A 20,718-nucleotide genomic window follows, 5' to 3' on the forward strand; every position below is an offset into this window, starting at 1 on the left:
GCTGTGTACCTTGTCTGCAGTCTGGGCACAGCTTCCTCTTCAACCTGCTGTCAGATTTCATCACCAGCTGCACGGCACTTTGAGATGATGTGAAGAAGGACACAAAACTGGGAGCTGCCTATGCAATATTAATGAGTGATTGCAAACGCATTTTCCCACAGGACGCCTAACTCCATCAGCTTTCAAATAGGTCCCAAAGCTGCTTCCAAAGTCCTCAAGCCTCAGAAGGAATCCAGGCTGAGCAGTAAGAGGAGCTTTCCTATGCAGGATGCTCACATCATTTGCTGCAGAAGCTGACAGGCATGAAGCAAAGGAAGGAGAGAAATATAACAAGACATCCATTATGGATTTTCCTAAGTTACAAGACACAATGTCAGAATTAAAAGAAGGACAAAAAGTTTGGGTCCTCTACCAGACAAAGATAACTAGGCTCACAGTTTATCACTTGAACTGTGGGCTTGTAAATCACTTGACCCTCTATTTCCCCACTCCCATTCCACAGCCTGTGTCCTGCCCCTGCCACCATCTATCTTCCGTCTGCACAGCGAGGATGAGCCCATGGGCACACCAAGGGCTTCCTTGATTGGGCACACCAAGGGCTTCCTTGACTAACCATGATGCTGAACAACGGTATGGTCCCTGCTGCACCCTGTCACTGGAGACACAAGCAAGGAAAATGGCAGCAGGTGAGAGGGGAGAAAGCAAGGAAGATGCAAAGGAATAGGGGAAACAAACCTCTGTCTCCATCAACCTGAAGAGGACATTGAGTCTTCAAGAGACAAGGATTTTGATGTCTGAAAAACCTGCTCAGGAAGCACAGACTTGCTAATTTAGAGGCTAGTATTCTGGTCACAAAAGAACTTTCACAGGGACAGGGAAAAGCACATACCATACAAAAAGACACCAGCCCTATGCCAGATTTCAAGCTCTTACTTCAAAGCTTGGAGTTTCTTAATGAAATATCTCTTCCCTCTAATCTTGTGTTTGGAAACTGTTGTTCCAGTCTAGCAGAAATGGTTGATCCCTCCTCCCAAAGTCATCATTAGGTAGACATTTGGCATGGAAATCTTCCATCTGTACTGTTTGCATTTGGCAGAGCATTTTATGAGGAATTGCTTTAAAAGAGTGTAACTTTGGAAAGAGTAGAACATTGTTAATGGTGAGATGTGTCATACTATGAGCCGTGAAAATTATCCAAGGAGCTTCAGGCCTTCATGGAATAATTTTCAAAGCAGGGGGGGAATGATCCTGAAAGCATAAACTTACTTACTTACTTAGAACAAAAGAGCTTTGAAAAGAACTTCTGGGGATGGTTTCACAAGCTTTTTTTTTCCTGACGTATACCAACTTCTTAAGACTAAAGCCTTCACATCTTGCCTCCTTTCTTAGCCTCTAAGACACATTGATAGCTGTACATCTTTAGTGTGGTTGCTGCTGTGATTCCCATATCTTGTATTTGCACACCTAGAAGAAGACATTTTCTGCCCACTGTAGTAAGGTGTCCTCAACCCCACCTACATCCATCAAATCTCCAGTTCTATTTTTGGGACCGTGTATGAATCCTCCTCCTACGCAAACCCATGCCCTGCTATGCCTGCAGCTACTGGGCAGCCATAGCACAATCCCTTTGACTGCTAAGGCTGATGCTGCGACTCACACAGCAATGCGTCCCTCCCTAAACCATGTTGGTTCAGGGGAAGCAGAGATGGCAGCAGAGAATACTAACACATTATGCAACAGAAGGAAAGAGGAGGCAAGTTGTCCTTCACCAGCAAGCAGAGAAAAGCAGCTAAGCATAGTCCAGCGGACTTGCCACCACAAGAGTAGCTCTGGCAGGAGCTAAAAAGAGGAGTTGAAAGAGTTTGCTAATGCTGACCTGGTGAGCAAAGGAGGCTAACCACAAGGAATGAGCAGTCGCATGGTTCTGCGACTGTCTGTCTGTGTTTACCGCAATATTGTTCTTTAACAGAAAAGAAAGTTTTCCAAAAAAAGCCAAACATTATAGAATCTGCAACTTTTACTGGGAGAGCTGAAACTGTCCTGGGAGGTTATGCCACACAGCTGGCTAGCGTGGGAGCTGAGGGCTGGGACAGGTGAAGTTTACCTTGTGGAGGAAAGAGCACACACTATTTCTCCCTCTATTTCTGGCTATAAAATCACATCACTTGAAGGAAGAAAAAGAATGAAGCATCAAAAAATGGATCCAGATTGACATTCCAGTCACAAACAGGTCAACACAAGTCATCTGGTATGGCTACTCTGAAGCTCACCATAGCTCTAATTAGCTACTTTTCCAGTTTGCTCAAGTGATCTAATTGACCCCTGTATAAAAGGCAATTCAGGGAATGTCTTTCCCCAACTAGTTATTTATGAAATGCCAAACCAAGCTCAGTAGTTAATGAACTTCAATCTGTACTAATTTCGCCTTGCTCGACTTTCTTTCCCCAGCCATGCCCAGTGGATATCAGGAGTTTGTTTGCACTAATTTTGCCTTTTCTCTCTGAAGCTGAAACTCTTCTAAATGTGTCAGGAGCATGGGAAAACACAAAAGGAATTTCTCTGGCCTGCAAAAAGTGCTAAGCTTAACACAATGGTATCTAATAACAGCAATGCCAGCGTGACTGGCAGCTGGCCAGGGTCCATACCGACTTCAGCAACACATGCTGAGGCCTCTTTCTTTGACTAAGTCTGAAGACTTTTGCCTCACACCCAGCCCACATTGCCCTTGGCATGAATGAGACAGGAGACACTGTGAGGTCTGGACATAATGGGATCTCCATCTGCAAGTCTCTCTTTCTCCAGAGTGATCCCCTCCCCCTCTGCCATTCTTATTTTCTGCAGACTTAATTTTCTGTTAAGTTCACACTTTCCATCTCAACAGCCAGGATATACAAACATGAGCTCAGCTTCCACCCTTGACCAAATTAGAAAGGAGATCTTCTGTTATTGTTTTCATTGCAGAGGAAAGCTTCTCGGTTGGGGAGGTGTCAAACCAGGGGGCACAGGCATTATGTACTGTGCACCACCACCTCTGACAACACTGTTTGTGAGCTGGACAGACTCCCTGAACACCGCGAAGAGCAGTGCGGGAAGCAGTCAGAAGATGAGGGCGATCTAGTCCGGTTTTGAAAAAGCTAGAAATTTCTTTTCAGCAGCTCCCTAGCTTTAGGCAGGCGGACACCACCCTCATGTCTGAAGGTCAAAGCCCACCACCCTGCAATGCCCTTGACATTCTCTTGGTTAAAGCATTTTTTTCTCCTGGAGGCCAGGAGGAAAAGTCTTCTTCTCCCGTTCACTGGATGCTTTCCAGTCAATGAAACGCTGTTTGCTACATGCAGTGCGGCAACGGTGGAAAAATACCACCACTGTCTGGAAAGGAGCTCAATGCTCCTTCACTTTTGCCAAGACCAATGGAGAAAAGATGGGCTGGAGCTGCAAAATCTGTGACCGGGTCCTTTCAGACACACCGGCGAACAAGAGGCATCCCTCCACCCACAAAGGGAAGTTTTTGTTGTTTGTCCAGTCAGGACTGCTCCATAAGCAGACACAACAGCGCTCTCTCCGAGGCTGCTGGGGATGGTTTTAGCAACCTACGCAATTGGTTTGAGGCAGTAAGACTTCAAGGAACCGCAGTTTCAAATCCCAGCAGAACCTATTAAGCAGTTTATCCTCAGACAGATAAAATGCCTATCGCGTAGTTAACTGTGCTCAGATCTTTTCGATGAGACCTCAGAGACTGAGCTCATTGCTGGGCTTAGCGGAAAGTAAAGACCTCATGATGCTAGTGGTAAGAGCAGAAGTTTTCCTCAGTGACTCCGGTTAAGTTTTTTTCCAGACTCCCCTCTGAGCAGTTGTATGCTCTCCTGCACAGAGTATTTTTTATGGCAGCCTAGCCTACAGAATAGTTACGTGAGTATGCTGTGCTCTCTGCGATGGTCCTCTGAGAGGAACCCGCTCCAGAAATATATAACATATTTATAATCAGATCAAACAGAAAAGGTGTTGTTTTAAGATTCAGAAGGCTCAACAGAGAAAAGGTTTTTGGAAAAAAAAAAGATTCCTTTCATTTCAGATCAAAGGAGTAGAGCGGGGGGGAAAAAAAAAATGATGAAAAATACACTTTTGTCAAAAAAGTCTCTGTTAGAAACAATGTACATTTGCAGATACATTTTTCCTGTGCCTCTTTCCAGTTTAATTCAATGTGGGCTGTCTTTTTTTGTTTGTTTCCCATTGTTATGCAATTTTCAGGTATTAGATAATTAGGCTGTCACTTCTCTTTCCTTTCTCTTTCCTAATTTTCTCCCTTTCCTCCCCATTCTTTCTCCACCAGAAAGAATTTTTAATAATTCAGGAGTCTGAGAATGTGGAAGATAAGCATTTTGAAATACTTTTTTCTTCTCTTGGAAGACAAAATCAAGAAAAAAAAAGTACATATTAATTCTTGCTTTTGCCCTTGACCAAAACTGTACGAAAGATTACTTCAGTGCTTTTCTTGCATTTTTCGTGTATGTGTATTTCTCATTTTCCCATATATTTTCTCTCTTGTTTTTACCGAGGGAAAGGGAAGAGAAAAGAAGCAAGGAGCAAAAACTAAAATGTGTTGCTCTTTAGGAATAAAATTTAAATGAAAACTTCAACAATGAAGTGAAATAAAACAACTCATTTTATTTGGATTAGAATTTTTCTCCAGAGGAAGTTGTATGAGAACTTTGAATAATTTTTTTAAAGAGCTCTTTACTATATAAAGTGGCTTTTTGAGCTAATGTTTCAAATACAGCTGGCAACAGGCAGTCTCCAGGACACATTTCACCCATACATCTACAGTAGGAACATATTTTATCGGAGCAATTACCAGACATATAAATCTAGCATGGGACCTACTATAAGTCACAGCACAGGCATTAATTTATGCCAATCATTAATAAGTAACTATTTAAAGCGCAACAGGAATTTACCTCAAATAGGAGACACAGTGTGATGAAGGAGTGATTTTTTTCAAGGAGAGATGTGAGATTTAACATCATCAGATTTTCTGAGTGCAAACAGAACGGCAAGATTGCAGCTCCTCACATTTAAGGGACTGTAATAAAAGCTGAAACATTCTCTATAGGAAGGAGATGAAATACTATCAGTGGGTCTTAATAAGGTTGCTCTGAAAAAGAACAGATGGTTTTCCACAACTGGACTTGCAGCAAAACTCAGCAAAAGCTGAAAAAGTAATTTTGGCTAGAATTTGTGTAACTTTCCAAATTAATTCACTGTGGCCATGCTTATACTGCTTCTTCACTCATTTCCCATGAACATCAGAGCGATCAAATTTTACCCACACAAATTCCTGCAGAAGGCACATTTTCAGCTCCCGTCCTCACATACTCAGCAACAATGTATTTTAAAGTTGCCCCCAGAGTTTGCAGTCTGATACGAAATCGGTCTTGGCTTAAGAAAAGCAGGCAAAGGCCTCTAAAGCCCTTTACTAGAGCTGTGGTGTTGCAGCTTTTCAGCTTATAGGATCTTATGTTACCTTTTGAAATAAGGATCCACAACAATTTTTACACTGTGTGACTGTGATCGCAGAAAATTAAAGAAAACCTGCTGAACGTCTGCTAAATTTCATGTGGAACAATGCTTGCTAGGTAAGGATGCTTTAGGTATGGTCTGGCTCTCCAAAAAGAGCTTTTTATTGGGTTTTTTTGTTTGATTTTTAATAAAATATTGTTCAGCAAGCTAGTCTGAATTCTCTTCTGTCTTTTGCCAACCTGCAGCAGCTTGTTCAAACCCTCCTATTGGTGAAGGCATGCTCATTAGTACAGCAAAGAAGTACACTAAAATCCTTGATATGAAACAGAGCTAATTAACAATATTTCAACTGCAAAATAATCCAAAAGAATACAGTTTCTTAGTGAGAGAGCAAAAAAGAAAGAACAAAATAAATTTGAATTAGGTGTGCCTTGCATGGAGACTGCAGCTGGTGAAGAAATGACCAAGAGGTGGAGCAAGAAGCAGGGATAAATCACCAACTAAGTTTTCATTTGCAACTTTATGACTAATATCTCATTTGCATGACCTAACCTGGCCAGTTCTTAGGGTAAATAAACTTTCTGGAGAGAGAGAGAGATATAATCAGATGCTAGGAGGTTTTCCTGACATCTGAGACAGCAGCCATCTTTTTTCATTCCAGAAGAATTGTAGAACAAAGTTGTTCCAACAGTTTTGCTGGTTTGACGGAGGGAGGGAGGGTGGGAGGGAGAAGAGTGGACACTAACGTTTCTATCATGAGACTTTCACCTGTATCATCAACCATCTACTAAGGATGAAGCACCAGTGAGCAACAGAGCAGACATGCTGCCAGCACACCTAGACACTGAGGGAAAAGACCAAAAAAGTGCCTGTTGGTATTTCCTCATCCTACGTGGAGTGAGAAATTACGAATGAAACCTTCATCCTTCTGAGAAGACACTGCCACATGCCCCCAGAATGAGCCAACAGTGTCACTCCAAGGGTGACACAGACTTTCTGATGTGATGAAAGCCATGTGATGATAGAAGGATCACTGAATTACCTAGCTCAAATGCTGAGCTTGATCCTAGGGCACTTTGTGAACAGCACCAGCACATCAGTGCTGGGGACCTGCCAGTGACAGCTTTGAACCCTGAAGTGCTGTCCTGGACTGAACCTCTCTTGCTCTTGCCCTGTCTGTCTCCCCCCTTCCCTTTAGGGGGTTGGTGGTGGTTAGGCAAATGTCTCCTAGAAGGAAGAGAACAAAAAGCCAGATTGTTCTTTCACCCACCCTCTGGAGACATGTAGCCAGGCCTTTGCAATGTCGTAACGTGCCAGAACCACGTCATGCATAATATTTGAGCACAGTGCAATCTCACATGCTGTGGCTGAGCTGGACTTTCCAAATGTCACTTTGGTTTCACACTGGGACCAGGTTCCCAACCCTGTGGTCAGCTGCAGCACTAAACTCCTGTGGTCCCTCAGTGTAGGGCACACCCTTGGGCACCATCACTGGCCCTGATACATTCAGGCCCCTTCTAAACTGCTGTAAATTTGGAGCTAGTGCTACTGAAACTTTGGTCATCCTCAGACCACACAGCGGTGACCTCCTTCCTAGCTCTCCTAAGAGGTGCAACATGGGGCCGTGATGCAGAACGGTGCTGCTCCTGCAACTGAGCACCACCATACCCCCACTCCGTTGTAGGGGAGAAGCCATTTGCCTCTATCACTTCCCATCCTTTTCCTCACCCACAGTGCAGAACACCAGGTGTCCTATAATTGACATAATGTGATAAATCTGTATTTTCACTTCAACCATCCTCTTGCATGGTCCTCCACCCCTAATTTCTGTTGCAACCAAAGATGCCAAATACTCCCTTAGCGAGGAAGTCATTCAGCTATGTGTCTTGGATCTCAAAAGAAAACCCCACATTCAGACGTCTCTTCTAAATGAAGAAGACCCCAGTCCTGCCAAAATCTTTATTTTTTCTACAGTATGCCTACATTTTCATTTCTGGCTAGAGGTGCCAGAAGGTAAAGAAGGGTGAAAATCTAAGCACTTTGATACACCCATTTACACCCAAAGTAGCAAAAGCAAAAACCCCTCACACTACCTTTGTCCAGGCACGTCATGTCCTGCCTGTTGTGTCTACAAGTCTCAACAGCAATTTTTTAGCTCCCACCAGCATGTGGCTTCTACAATGGATAACGATGGAGAAACTTTCTACCCTTGCTTGTGTTGCGTAGCTTCAGGATGGGACTACACACCTCGACCTGCTTCATACAGGCTTGTGAGAACATGTGCTACAACCGCAGCTTTCGGCCCCTGTGAGCTTAGGGCAGATTTCAAACCATAATCTGGGGGTGAAAAAACATGCATTCCAGTAAGCATTCCAGAGCTCACAGAGCTGAGTGCATTGGGAACAAATCTTGGATCAAGTCAGCATTAAAGGGATCACTTTATAAAAGAAGGAAAATACAGGCTTAGTATCAGGAAATATTTGCTAGCTGGGAGCTTTATTCAAATGTGCAACTTTCTCCCAAAGGAAGAGATGGGGCTTCCATCACTGCAGTCAGTTAAAACTAGACTTGACAAAACCCTGAAGAGTAATTCTCTTGTACTGGCTGGAGGGATGTATTAGACAGGATAAGAAGTCTTTTTTCCACTTCTAAGTTTCAATTATTCCTCTTTAACCTTCTTCTTCTGTATGCTTGCTCCCTTCAGCTGGGTGCTGCAGGAATGGATTTCAGCTGAATGAACACAGGGGAGTGGAAGAGGCACAGAGCTCAGTCTGAATTTCTGTGCAAGCCTGAGTCCAGGAGAAGAATGGCTTCCCAAGGTTGGATAATTAATTTATAATTTAATTAGCATCTTAAGTATTTAAATGCAATAGCTATGTGTAGCTTCTGCAGCTTTCTGTTTTCAGGTGCTATCTGCTTTGAAACTGCAGCTCTAATGCTGTTAGCAGATGGATGTGTATTATTGCAGTATAGGGAGCTGGAAATTCTGCATATACCAAGCTATAAATATTTCTTTGACATTTATTATCCTCACTTGAGTTCAGGTGCTAAAATACTTGGACTGAAGTCATGTTTGCAGCAGAAAAAGTCAATCCTGCATCTTACCTTGTTGCTGGCTAGATTATTAAGAACAGACAAAGGCAGCAGGGAAAGGGAGTCCCTCGCTTAGTAGAGGTCATGCAACCTTTGAATCAAATTAGCTGAAGTTTCGACTCATTTCATTATACCAGTTTTTAAACACTCCTGGTCAGACAATATGATAGATCACTTCACCAGAGCTTTTCTTATTCTCTCTTTTTTTTTTTCCCTTCCCCTCTCCTTGTCCTTCTTAGTGTGTGTGCAGTAGGTTTGCATTTGCGGTCATGAATCTGAATCCCAGTTTTGCCAGCTGCATTGGATTGTAAACTCCAAGTCATATGAATCTCAATTTTGATTGCCCTAAGGGAAGTGTTGGATTATGTAAACCAGGAGATAATAGTCCTCATAAAATCCCTTCAATAAAATAAAATCAAGGTGTATGTGTCATGGTGGATTAACGGTCTTGCCTTTTCTTATTTTTTTTGCGATTTCAGGCTCCTGGTTGCAGTTCACTAGAAGGGTAGGAGAGAATATTGTTGTTTGTGAATCATACAGAAATGTGTGATAATCTTTAAGTCAGTAAATCAGTTCCCTGTGGTGAAGATTAAATTGGAAAGAAACGGTGAATTGTCTGTATGACAGTACTCAGCAACTGCTTATGCAGCAAAGAGCAGCTACTTGAAACAGTCAAATTGAGTGGCCTGACTTGGCATTCATCCAAGACCTAATAATGACCACTTCCACCCTTAAAAAACTATTGAGGAGCTTCTAACAACTAAATCCCAAATTAACTTCTAGCAACCAAAAATCTCATCCAATGGTACATCTTGAGTAGCACAAGATCCCTCAGCTATTCACTGTGGGAGAGGTGTCTTGTCAGCTCAGAAAGGAAAGTCCCAGCTGTCCAGCCATTCCTAACATACTCTTCTCCCCTCACATATGGTACATGTACTGGTGGCTGGGTGCAAGCTGTCTTGTGAGATAGATATTTTGGAAATGAGGACACTCTTGGAAAGGATGGTAAGAGTCTTAATCTTTGGATCGCTGACCAAAGCAAACCCTTCCTACTAAAACCGTGTCATGAAACTTCAGAGAAATACCCATCATCAGCTGTTCATTATTCTCTTTCCTTTCAAGTCACCAGTTCCTGGTCTGAACTCATGGCAGTCTTCCTCGGAGGCATCTCCTCCTGTAAGAATCTCTTACTCTCTGAACTTCACTTCGAGTCTTTCCAATATATTCTCCCATCAACCTTGGTTCTGACTAGTCATATCCAAACTCCCCTATAACGTGCTTGCTTCCAAACCCATCCCCACGTCAGAACAGCACCCAGTGGGCAGGAGGGAGAGCACCTGTTCGAGAGGAGAATTGGGAAAATAGAAGAGTTTGTTCCAAGCATGGGTTGCAAATTGCCTCTGTGGTCACAAAATTGCCTTGAACTTACAAGTAGTTGTAGCTCAGTTCTCAACAGAGACCACGTTTGGAGGTGCATCAGTTCTGGTGCAGTATAAGTCCTAGAACTTCAGTAGTGTCTGCTGCTGTCTTAGAAGTAAAGTGTTTTATTTCTCTCGACATCCACCCAAATTTTAGAAAGGCTATTTGGTTAAATAATCCTAAAGCAGATGGAGCTTAGGTTTGGGGTTAAATGAGTGGGGGGAGATTGATGCAAAATTATTTCACTGATAAAACATGTTTCTTTTGAACTCTCTCAACGTCTTCATTATTCCAACAGTTGTCTCCAGCACCATGTGGCCAACCTCTAACTACATCTACTGTCTCAACAGGAACTCCTTGCAGTTCACAGAAGGGTCAGCTGAAGGAAGGAAATGGGCAGTGATTTGGTCAACAAAGGCTCCAGTTTATTAACTGCTACAGGTGGCAAAAAGGAGAGGAGACATTAAAGCAGAAAGCACTTTATCATACAAGTAACTAAGGCATTTTCACTTGATTGACATAAAGATTGCTCTGTCAAAACAGGAGCAGAACCTGAAGTCTACTGTGATTACACGTCATATACAGGGACTGATAAAGAAAGCAAAGGTGCGAAGGTACAGAGAAATAAAATGAAGGAGACAAAGAATCATATACTCTCCTATTTCTGACCTCTGTGAATATGACCTTTCTTTTTTACTTTGAGCCAATCATATCAAAGACGTGGGAACTCTCACTGAGAGCATCCTTTGGAAACCTGTGAAGTCTATTTTCTGGCAATAATGCTGTCCAACTGTGTCAGGGCTGTTTCCTTCCGAACGTACTGAGCTGACTCAGTAAAGTTCAGGGCTTTAAAAATCCCTCCTACAGGGAGATTTGCAGCCACACAGCCTATCCACAGCCACAGGGAAAGTATCTGAGAACCATGCGCACAATCCAAATGATTCAGCACTGACCTTCTAGTGTAGTGTTTATTAGCTCTTAACTATTAGCATTTGCTCAGTGTGCTTCATTGGGTGAGACTGACATAATCCAACAGTGTGGTGTGGCATCTGGATGATGTTATCACACATGCTCTTGCATGCACAATTACAGTCACACGCATATGCATGTATGCACACAGGCACACATACATAAAGAAAGAGGAGCACGGTGCAAAATGGGCAACTGGAGGCTTTTCTTTTCCTAACATTGTAGGTGACAAACTAGAAAGGATGAGCGGGATCAAAGCCTTTCTTTCCTCTCTTGTTGGAAAGGGCATTTTGATTACAGCACTAGTAATGGGTTTTAAAAATCCACAGAAAGTTTTGTACACATGAAATAGAGAAGGAAATGTTTTTGTGGAACTAGAGGGTAAGAACAATACTGTGTGCAGTGATCCATAACTTCCCACACTGAGATGGAAGAAGCCTATTTATGCTCGTCTTTATTTAACAGTGAACAAACTAGTGATTACTGCTGAGCATGACCATACATCTCTAGATACGACCCATTTTTACCTTAGGACAAAGCAGCATAAACAGAAATTATAATCTACTCTATTTTCTCTCTTTCCACTTCCCCTGCCTCAGGAAATGGAGGCTACTCAGAATATCATAGCCAGACCTGGAAAGGACATCTGTGCTAAATGTTGCTCTGCCCTTCTTATTGCATGTTTTATCTCCCTGTTTCAATGACTTGTGCCGAACCTGAGCCACTGCTGGAGTTGTTGGAAAAGATTTCTGCCCCACTGCGGGGACTGTTCAGATTAATTTGTTCTTTTTTGAAACATAAGCAGAGAAAAAAAAATCAATTCTTTTCCAGGAAATTGATTAGGCAGAAAAATACAGTTTCATCCTCAGTATAAATTTTTGGCAGGGCTTTCACCGAGAAGACCAAGAAGTTGATGACTCAAAGTTTAGGATCAGCAGTGGATCAGTGGGGTACTTTAAGTGGAGGGATGGATGCAGGCCAATGAGGGAGCATCATGGGGTGGTGAGAGGCTGAGAGAGGAGACTAGAAATAGAAGGGGAGGCTGGGACTGAAGGAAGCAGCTGGTGACTGTCTGGAAACTGAGATGAGAAGGTGGATATGAGGAGCTGAAGCGTAGAGAAAGATGGGAACAGGTCAAGGACAGGCTGGAGGGTCATGGACAAGCTGGGAGGGGAAAAGAAAATAAGTGTCTGCAATCATTAGATGTAGCACTTTCATGCCAGGAAAGCAGTTTTGCGGCAGAGACACAGGCACTGCTGCACAGTCCTACCAACCTCCAGGCTGTTTCTGCACATCTGCTGGATGGGCACCTCTGCACCACCATCCTGGAGATGAGCGACACAGCTTGGGGTTGAAGGGGGTGATGGTGGCACCTCAGAGCAGGGCAGGGGGACCCTGTGCACCCTGAGAAGGCAGACACTGCCAACCTTCTAAAGTGAGACCCAGATGGGATTTATTGGCAGTCCCCCCTTAGCAAATCGCTGTGGACCTCCTGGACAAAGTCTCTGCCTCCTCATCCTCTAGCCCATATACAAAATTGACCCCTTCCTACTACAGCCAGTTGTGCTGCTCTCTCAAGAGGCAGGAGTCAGAGAGGACTCTGGAGATCTGAGCCTTGCTGAAGAGAAAACACCAGCACTAACTCCAGTGTGTGTCAGTTCTGCCAAACTATTTTCAGTGATGTGAAATCCTGAGAAATCCAAAAGTTTCATTCAAACCCTTTGAAAAAGAGGAATTTTGATTTTTCCATGTGGATTTACATCTCATATAGAGACTTGTTTCAGTTTGAATTATTAATATGTCACAAGAAAAATAAAAACCAGAATGAAACCACTTTGTTTGACCCCTGTGATTCTTTTAAATTTCTGAGACCTGCCTTTGAGAAAGGAGATCAGCTCTCCTGATGATCCACGTGGGAGTAGTTTTTGCTTCTTACAAAGGAATTCCCAGGTTTTCAGTTTACTCTTTTAAAAACTGAGGAAATTTACACAAAACCTACCTTAAAAGATCATTAAGGTTGTAAAATCAAATACCAAAAAATTAGGAGGGGACAAGATTAAGATAGCCATGAGATTTGAGTTTGGTCCTTTTGCACATGTACACTATAATGGCTAGTTATAAACACAACCATTTTTCTGCAGGATCCCTGTATCACGCAACATGCAGAAGGGTGGTGTTTTGGTGATGAAAGGGGGTTGCTTAATGAAAAAAGCTGTTGTCTACCAGACCTTCCACAATCGCCAAAGAAGACAGAACCTGCAAAAGAAATATGACATTGAGGGGAAAAAGAGAGAGAATCGGAGAAGGAGAAAGGATCATACTATGGCTTAGACAGCTGAAAGCCATCCTGAGTGAGCAAGTCCAGTCTGGCTGTTGCCTCTTGATGTTGCCTTTCAAATCACTCCAGCTGCGGATTTTTTTTTGGTGGGAGTGATCAGTAATTGAATATTCCTCCCTCCTTTGTGCACCAAAAACAAGAAGAGGCCAAGCCTGGCCTATAGAGCTCAGCGCTGAGTCAATGGGAGCTGTGCTTTGAAGATGGGGATGTGCCATGAAAGGAGTCACTTTATGTATTTTACATCTGGCTTCCCGGCTTGGCACTGCCATGTTCACAGAGCACATTGCGTAAAAAGTCTGGCCATGGACTAACAGCTCTGCCTTTCTGCAAGGGGCTGAGGAGTGATCAGTAACACAGGGCCAGGGACCACACACGCCGAACAACGAGGATTAAACCAAAACACTGAAAAAATTGTGAGTAACTGAACACCATTCTCTGAGCAGGGGGCATCTCTGGAAGAAAGATGATGTGATCTCATAATAAAAAACTGCAGCATATGCATATTATACCAGTCACTTTAATTGGAGTATTTCCTAACTTTTGCTGCCGGACTCTGCCATTTTAACATTTTTATAATCAATTTAGCTTACGGTGGTAAATCAATGTAACTCATTTCTAAAGCACGTTAAGAATGTCCACATGTTCAGCTGAATCAGTGACAAATCATATGCCTTTCTGTATGGAGAGATCTTTGGATTAAGTTCCTTATGGCCATGCTCTTTGGTGCTCTGCGAAATAGCCACACAAGGGTTTATAATAGTTTCAATTCATTATAGTTTTAAACCAGTTTATTCTAAGATGATGCAAATTTCTCACAAACATGTCTCCTGGGAGACTTTGTGGGAGTTTTCCAAAGGCACAAATAGCACTTCAAGCATTTAATTCTGCAAACCAGAAACATACAACTTTCATAAATAGGCTGACCTTGTCTTGCTTCCTCTGCCCGTAGCAGACCCACCTGTAATTGCTCAGCCATTCATGGACTATTTCGGATCTACTTGTTTCATCACATTATCTTCAGGAGGAAAGCATTGGGGGGGGGGAGAGGGGGTGCATTTATTAATACAAATTTGCCTTCACAGTAGAAAAACTTCACCTTAGACACATTCCTCAAACATGAAGGCATCCTTGCCATCATGAACCTATTTTAGCTGTCTCTTCTCTAATTGCTGGTCTGTATATCTTTCTTTTCCTCTCTTTCATTTCCCTAGTGTTCTCTTTGTTTTTAATTGGCAACACCAGCCCAGCCATCTGGAAAGAGAAACAGGAGGGGGAGCTTACAGAGAAACAAACTTTGGACACTACTTCTCATGCAGCATTCCTAAAGTCACTGTGATAAAAAAAAAAAAGAAAAAAGTGCCATTATCAGCAGTTAATGCTTTCCATTCGGTGCCTTTCACTCTAGGACCTGACAGCTCTTCAGTCAATACCCTCAGGTCCCAGCTGGGCATCTGAGACACAGAGAAGGCCAGTGCAGGCTCCTGGCAGAGACAGAAGTGAAACTCAGGTAAATTGGCTTGCAGATCCCCGCTCCCAGCTACGTTGCAGGCCGCAGCATGGCCCTCAATTCATAGCTTTGGAAACTGGTTTCCTCTTCTGTCCAGAATTATTTATTTCCTGGTCTGGGCAAGTGTACAGAGCATGCCCAAGTGTGCACATGTGCGTGAGTACACACAAGACTCTCACTCATTCACTCACTCATGCACTCATTCTCTTTTATCGGGATTTAATGACATCAAAAAGAGTTTCCTTACTATATTTTGTCTTCATCAGTGATAGGATGACCAGATATTGCTTGTGATACGGTGTTTCCCATATAGCGATTTCAAGCCCCATGTTCCTCACTGACCAGGACACTGCTGCTCCTGTGTTTTCCCACCTCCGTTCAGGTGGGAATTCATTATGTATCATGAACACCCCTGCTCATCTCTATTCACTGCTCCAGGCTGAGACTACCCACCTGGGGCAGTGCTGGTACCCTGCCAGTCCTGCTGAGGTGCTGGCAGCTGGTGGGACTCTTGCCCTGATGGATTTATGGGGAGTTTGCTCCATACTCATTTCCATTTATCCTTGGGCGTAAGTGGAAGAGAACCTGCATCACCCAGTCCTCCCGGACCCAGGCTGAGCATGGGGAGTGCACAGGGTGGAGCATTCTGGCTGAAGAAAACGAGCTGTGTCCATACTTTTTAATGTAAAAGCTGCCAAATCCAGGAAGGACTGAGGGATTGGCAGAATGGTGTCTTGGCTTTTAGTGAGATGAGCCTGAGGGTTTGCTCTGACAGTGGACAGGTCCCATGTGGCGCCTTTTCAGGTACCTTTGTGGTGTAGTGGTTTGCAAGGAGGGAGGATGTATCCGTGAAAACACTTACAGACAACCCTCTCCAAGGAGTAAAACAAGAATTTGCAATTGCTAAATTATGGTGCACTTCAAAGGCAACAATATTCTCTGCAGCTAGAAAAAAAAAAAAGACTCAGTTGTGCTGTGGACAGTGCACTCATTATCCAGCCATAAGGATGAAATTTGCTAATGACAGGGAAATGGCTCTCCTGAGTCCACAGTCCCCCTTTTCTATTACACCATGGGGTATGATTTAGTTTCAATGCATGACAGGTCCCACAAAGGGAATTATGCTATTAACTTCTGAACCAAAATTAATATAATCATATAAATAAAATGCACTGTTTCCTGTCTGTTCAATGCATAAAGTTGGAAATGTAAAAAGTCTCACTCATCTTCTATTTTACATTTAACAGGCCCCAAAATTTAGCTGCTCTCTTCTTCCATCTTCTCTCCTTAGAGCAATATCCGCACACAGAGGTCACACAGATTCAGTAGATAATTTTAAAAACTTATATAGCTAAATGTATGGAGCCCTTGCATAGTGTTGGTGTAATCAGAGAAGAACCAAATAAAACTTATTTTTCAACCTCTTCAGTTGTTTCCTGACATAGTTAAACTGATACAACTTTTGAGTGTAGAGGTGGTCCATATACTGGCCCTTCACTTGCCCACCTAGGCCAGAAATGCTGGGCAGTCTTCTTCAGTCTCCCAAGCAGACTTGTCTGCAGATATGCAGATAGAGATCTTCCAGACTTCTTGTTCCTATTACAGAGTAATTTAAAAAAATCAGAATCAAGCAATCACTCAAAAAACCCCTTTCATCTCTCCAAATTGGCCTGTTGAGAAAGATGTGTCTTCAAAACTTGTGTATTTGTAAACATGCCCCAATTATTTTTCTCTCTCACTTAATTTATTACTTCAGAAAAGTTTATGCTCATTGTATGCATCCTGGTTGTACAACGTATTTGAAATATTTTAATTTTCTGTTTAAATATTTTCTGGCATATCCTAGAGCAATGCCTGGACTGACATAGTGGTGACATTCTTCAAGATGTGCAATCTATACATACATGCACCTTTCAGCTATGTGTGTAAGTCTGTTACCTGAAGATGAAGGACTTTTTATTATTTGGGTGTTATTAAAGGATACTGTTATCCTGCCCTTCCTTCTGCTCTGGAAAGTAACATGCAGAGGAACTTACTCCCACTTTTCTTTCTTCTCCCTCTAAACTAAAGGTCCAAGTACAGCGACTCCAGGAAAGAAGATAGAGAAGAAGATAGATAGAACATAGATAGAAGATAGATCCTGAAGATCTCTAGTGACTGATAGGAAATACCATATCTGAAATGATATCAAGAAAAATACAAACTTCTTTTTCCATTGATTTATGTACACATTCACCAGTTAGTGTCTTTAACATCACTAACCTCATAATTTCCTGCAAGGGGATACCAGTGTCTGAAAGAATACCCACAAATTGTCCCTCAGCTTCAAATACCTCTATGGTGCCACAGTGACAAGTGAAGGTGTAAGTAGAGCCCCAAATGGCTCATGCTCATCGATAAGGATTCTACTCAGTGAGTGCACAGATGAAGTTCGAGTCGTGGCTGGGTTTGCTCTGATGATCTAGAGGGACTCAGTTGGCCTTTTGAAGGTCTCACAGCAAGGTCTGGTATAGCTTTCCATCTGTTTTGATTATCTCTGGATGAAGAAAACTCTTCTTTTGGATGGCTCTATGACTGGCACAGCCAGTTTGGGAAACCATTCACAGGGTCCAGTCCTATAAACACAGAGAGCCATCTAGATGTCCAGGACAGGTCCAGTTTAGGAATGAACCTCAGGATATAAGAGAGAAAGGTCAATTTCTTAGATAAGGTGAACCTTATGATTTGGACTATCAGAATTTCATCAGCCTTGATTCCTTCAGTAACTGTGAAGTTGTCACTATTTAATAGAGCTGTTACCTTCAGTTTTAGTCCTGGAGAACCATTTTCAACAGCCCCCCAAGCCTTAGCCCAAGGGATCTGAAGGTCCCAGTATGCCTCAGCTGGAGTGGAGAAACCTAGCAGGTCTTCAATGGCCCAGTTTCAAATTTTTTCGGAAAGTATTTGTCTGCCTACTGCCTCAACTACTGCTGCAACATTACGAGTCTCTGCTGATGAAAAAGAAGTTGTGTCCTCCAGGGACCAGATGCCACGTACTGAGACCCAATGCTGAGTTAATATCATTCTCGGTAATTTATTCTCTGTTTTTTCTAGTCAGCAGATTACAGTCGTTCATGATGACTCGTCTTGATGGGTTTCAGCCCCAGACAAGAGGGCTGATCATTCTCCTTTGACAGCCCTGGCAGGAACCAGTCCAGAGTGATCTTTTCTCCAATCAGGCTATTGGGGTTCCCATGCTAGCCATTCCTCTGCTTGCCTTTGTGTTTGTGGAAATGAACCTTTAACCACATAACCCAAGTGCCACCATTGCGTGAGCTCTGGGTGGAACGTGCTCTGGAAAGCTGAAGTTCCCACAAGAGCAGAAAAACCTACGAGACAGCTTTCAAAAGTTCTGCTTTGTTTAGGTTGGTAAGAATGAAAGGGAGTGAGCTGTACAGGAGGTCTGAAGGGGCTACAACTTCTCAACCCCTGCCCAGCTGCATCACCTGCTGCATCACACACTCCCACATCAAGTGGTAAGATCTATCCTGACCATAACACACAACTTCCATTGGGGCTGTGACTGCCCATACTAACACTCATTTGTACACATATGGGAATACACTTTTGGAGAGAAAAGGGACTGAAGACTGAACGACTTTTCCCTTTTAACCTAGTCAGTTCAAAAAAAGAAAAAGTCCGTCCACTTTTTTCTGGATGGTTTTATAAAACTTAGACTGAACTGAGAATTTCATTTTGCTGGAGAACGTGCGTGGAGAGGCATGCGTGTGGCTGGGTGTGGACATGCTGGTGTTTGAACTTGTGAGCATGTGCCTCACCAGGGGTAAGCTGCATGTCTGCAATCTGTGCAGCCTCATGTAAAACATACTGTTATGTGTATCACCTTGCTGCTGCTACTACCTCTTTCCAATTTATCACTCCCTTCCTCTCTCTATCCTCTCTTTTTTATTGTTTAATTTATCAAGCCTGGCTTATGTCACTTCCTCTATCTTTCCCACCATCTTTCCCATTCCCTTCACCTGCCTTTCACTCTCTTACTTGTCTCGTCATGTTCCTTTATTGTCTTTCTAAATTTTTTCTGGTTTTCCTTCTTTCCCTGCTTCATTTCCTCATCTCTGCACTCCCTTCTTCCTTCTTTTTCCACCTCCCATCTGCTTCCACTCCTTCCCTTTCTGAACTCTGATTTAATGTCTCTGGATCTATCAGTTTGATCCAATCTTCTCAATGTCCTGTTTCAGACGGGTGTAAAAGCTGGAGCAGCAGCAGTGTGCAAGATTTATAAGAGTAGAATATTTCCTGCAAGCTGACGTGCAACGAGCCTTTGTTTTTATTTTAGGAAATCCAGTCCCACAGCCAGCTTCTCTGAGGTCCCAGACCTAGATTTTAACTCCCAATATATAAGTCAAAACAGAGACTTTTCGGCAACAGTATTGAAAAATAACTGTGGAACAAATGCTAGAATAAACTGTTGCAAATAGGCTTTGATGACACTGTATTATTTTTCTGATCATACTTATTTAGACCTGTATTTAAACCCAAACTTTAAGACTAACCTGGCTTGGAAAATCAGTACCAAACTTGTGAGTACTAGAATCAGCCATGAAACTCCACATACATGTATGGAGTATGAAGTACTTATGCACAGCATGCATGACATAGAACAAAGCCCTCTAGGAAAGTTCATGACCAGCCAAACTGTTTTCCCTCTCCAGGGGGATGACAGTTGACCTCAAATACAGAAGAAGAGCCCAGGATGAACTCTGTAATATGAAGATGTAGGCCATTTCTCTTGCTGTTCTTGCTATTGCAGTTGGCCATGTGCTCATAGTATCTGTCTTGGCTGGGTAGCGGTACATCCACCTAAGGTATTACATGGCTCAAATACTGCACTCGAGGCTTTAACGTGTTATATTTGGGTATTGCAATTTTAAACTATCTTCCTGCAGCCAGAGGAAAACTTTTGGACAGTGTAAATGTCCAAACAATCAGATAATGCAGATAACTGAACATATGATCCTCTGCAAATATACCAGATTGAAATACTTTAATATTATGAAGCATATGTGGACCATTATGAAGACCTAAAGGCATCACATTCCACTGAAATGTCCTCCTTGAAGCACAGACTCAGGGACACCTCAGGGACCTATTTTCACTGTTCAGAAGTCACTGTCTAAATCAGAGTAGAAAGGCAGCACATCCAGACAAGCGTATCCAAAGTTTCAGTCTCTTTGAGGCAACTGATATTCACCTTTTGCAATGTTTTCTTCAAATCTGCTGAAGTTAGTGCACAAATAGAGCCACTGGTTTACTTGCCACGTGGCATCTCGAGTGCGCAGTACCCCTCTGGCTGCCATGGAGAAGTTCTGCAGGATGGAGAGTTGGACTTTCCCATGCATTATTTTTTTGTGGAATTCACAGCAAATATGAAAAAAATCCTAACAAATCTTTTAATGGAGGGTTGTTTGTTTTGTTTTGTTTTATTTTTTTAAATAGAATTCTGATTTACAGCAGAATAAGCAGCATATAAAGACACTTTGCCTAGTTAAAGCTGAAATGGAGGTTCTTGCACAAAACTTGCTCTGCTTTTGACTGACATAGCTGCCAGTCTGAATACCCTGGGTGCAACCTCCAATGTCATTAGCAACGAATACAGCACCAGCAAAGGGGAGAATTTTCCTTCTTGGATCAAGGAATAATCATGGGACACTGCTGTTAAGGTATAATGACCCATTTTGGTGTCAATCACAGGTTTCTGCTTGTCATAAGCTCAAATATCAGTCATGAAAACGTACCGACATAGGCACCAAGCACTTCTAACTCACTCTGTACAGTATCACCATCACCACATGCTGCTTTACTCGTCTTTAGGGAA

The sequence above is a fragment of the Apaloderma vittatum genome, unplaced genomic scaffold (assembly GCF_000703405.1).
Source record: "Apaloderma vittatum isolate BGI_N311 unplaced genomic scaffold, ASM70340v1 scaffold7, whole genome shotgun sequence".
Lineage (NCBI taxonomy): Eukaryota > Metazoa > Chordata > Aves > Trogoniformes > Trogonidae > Apaloderma > Apaloderma vittatum.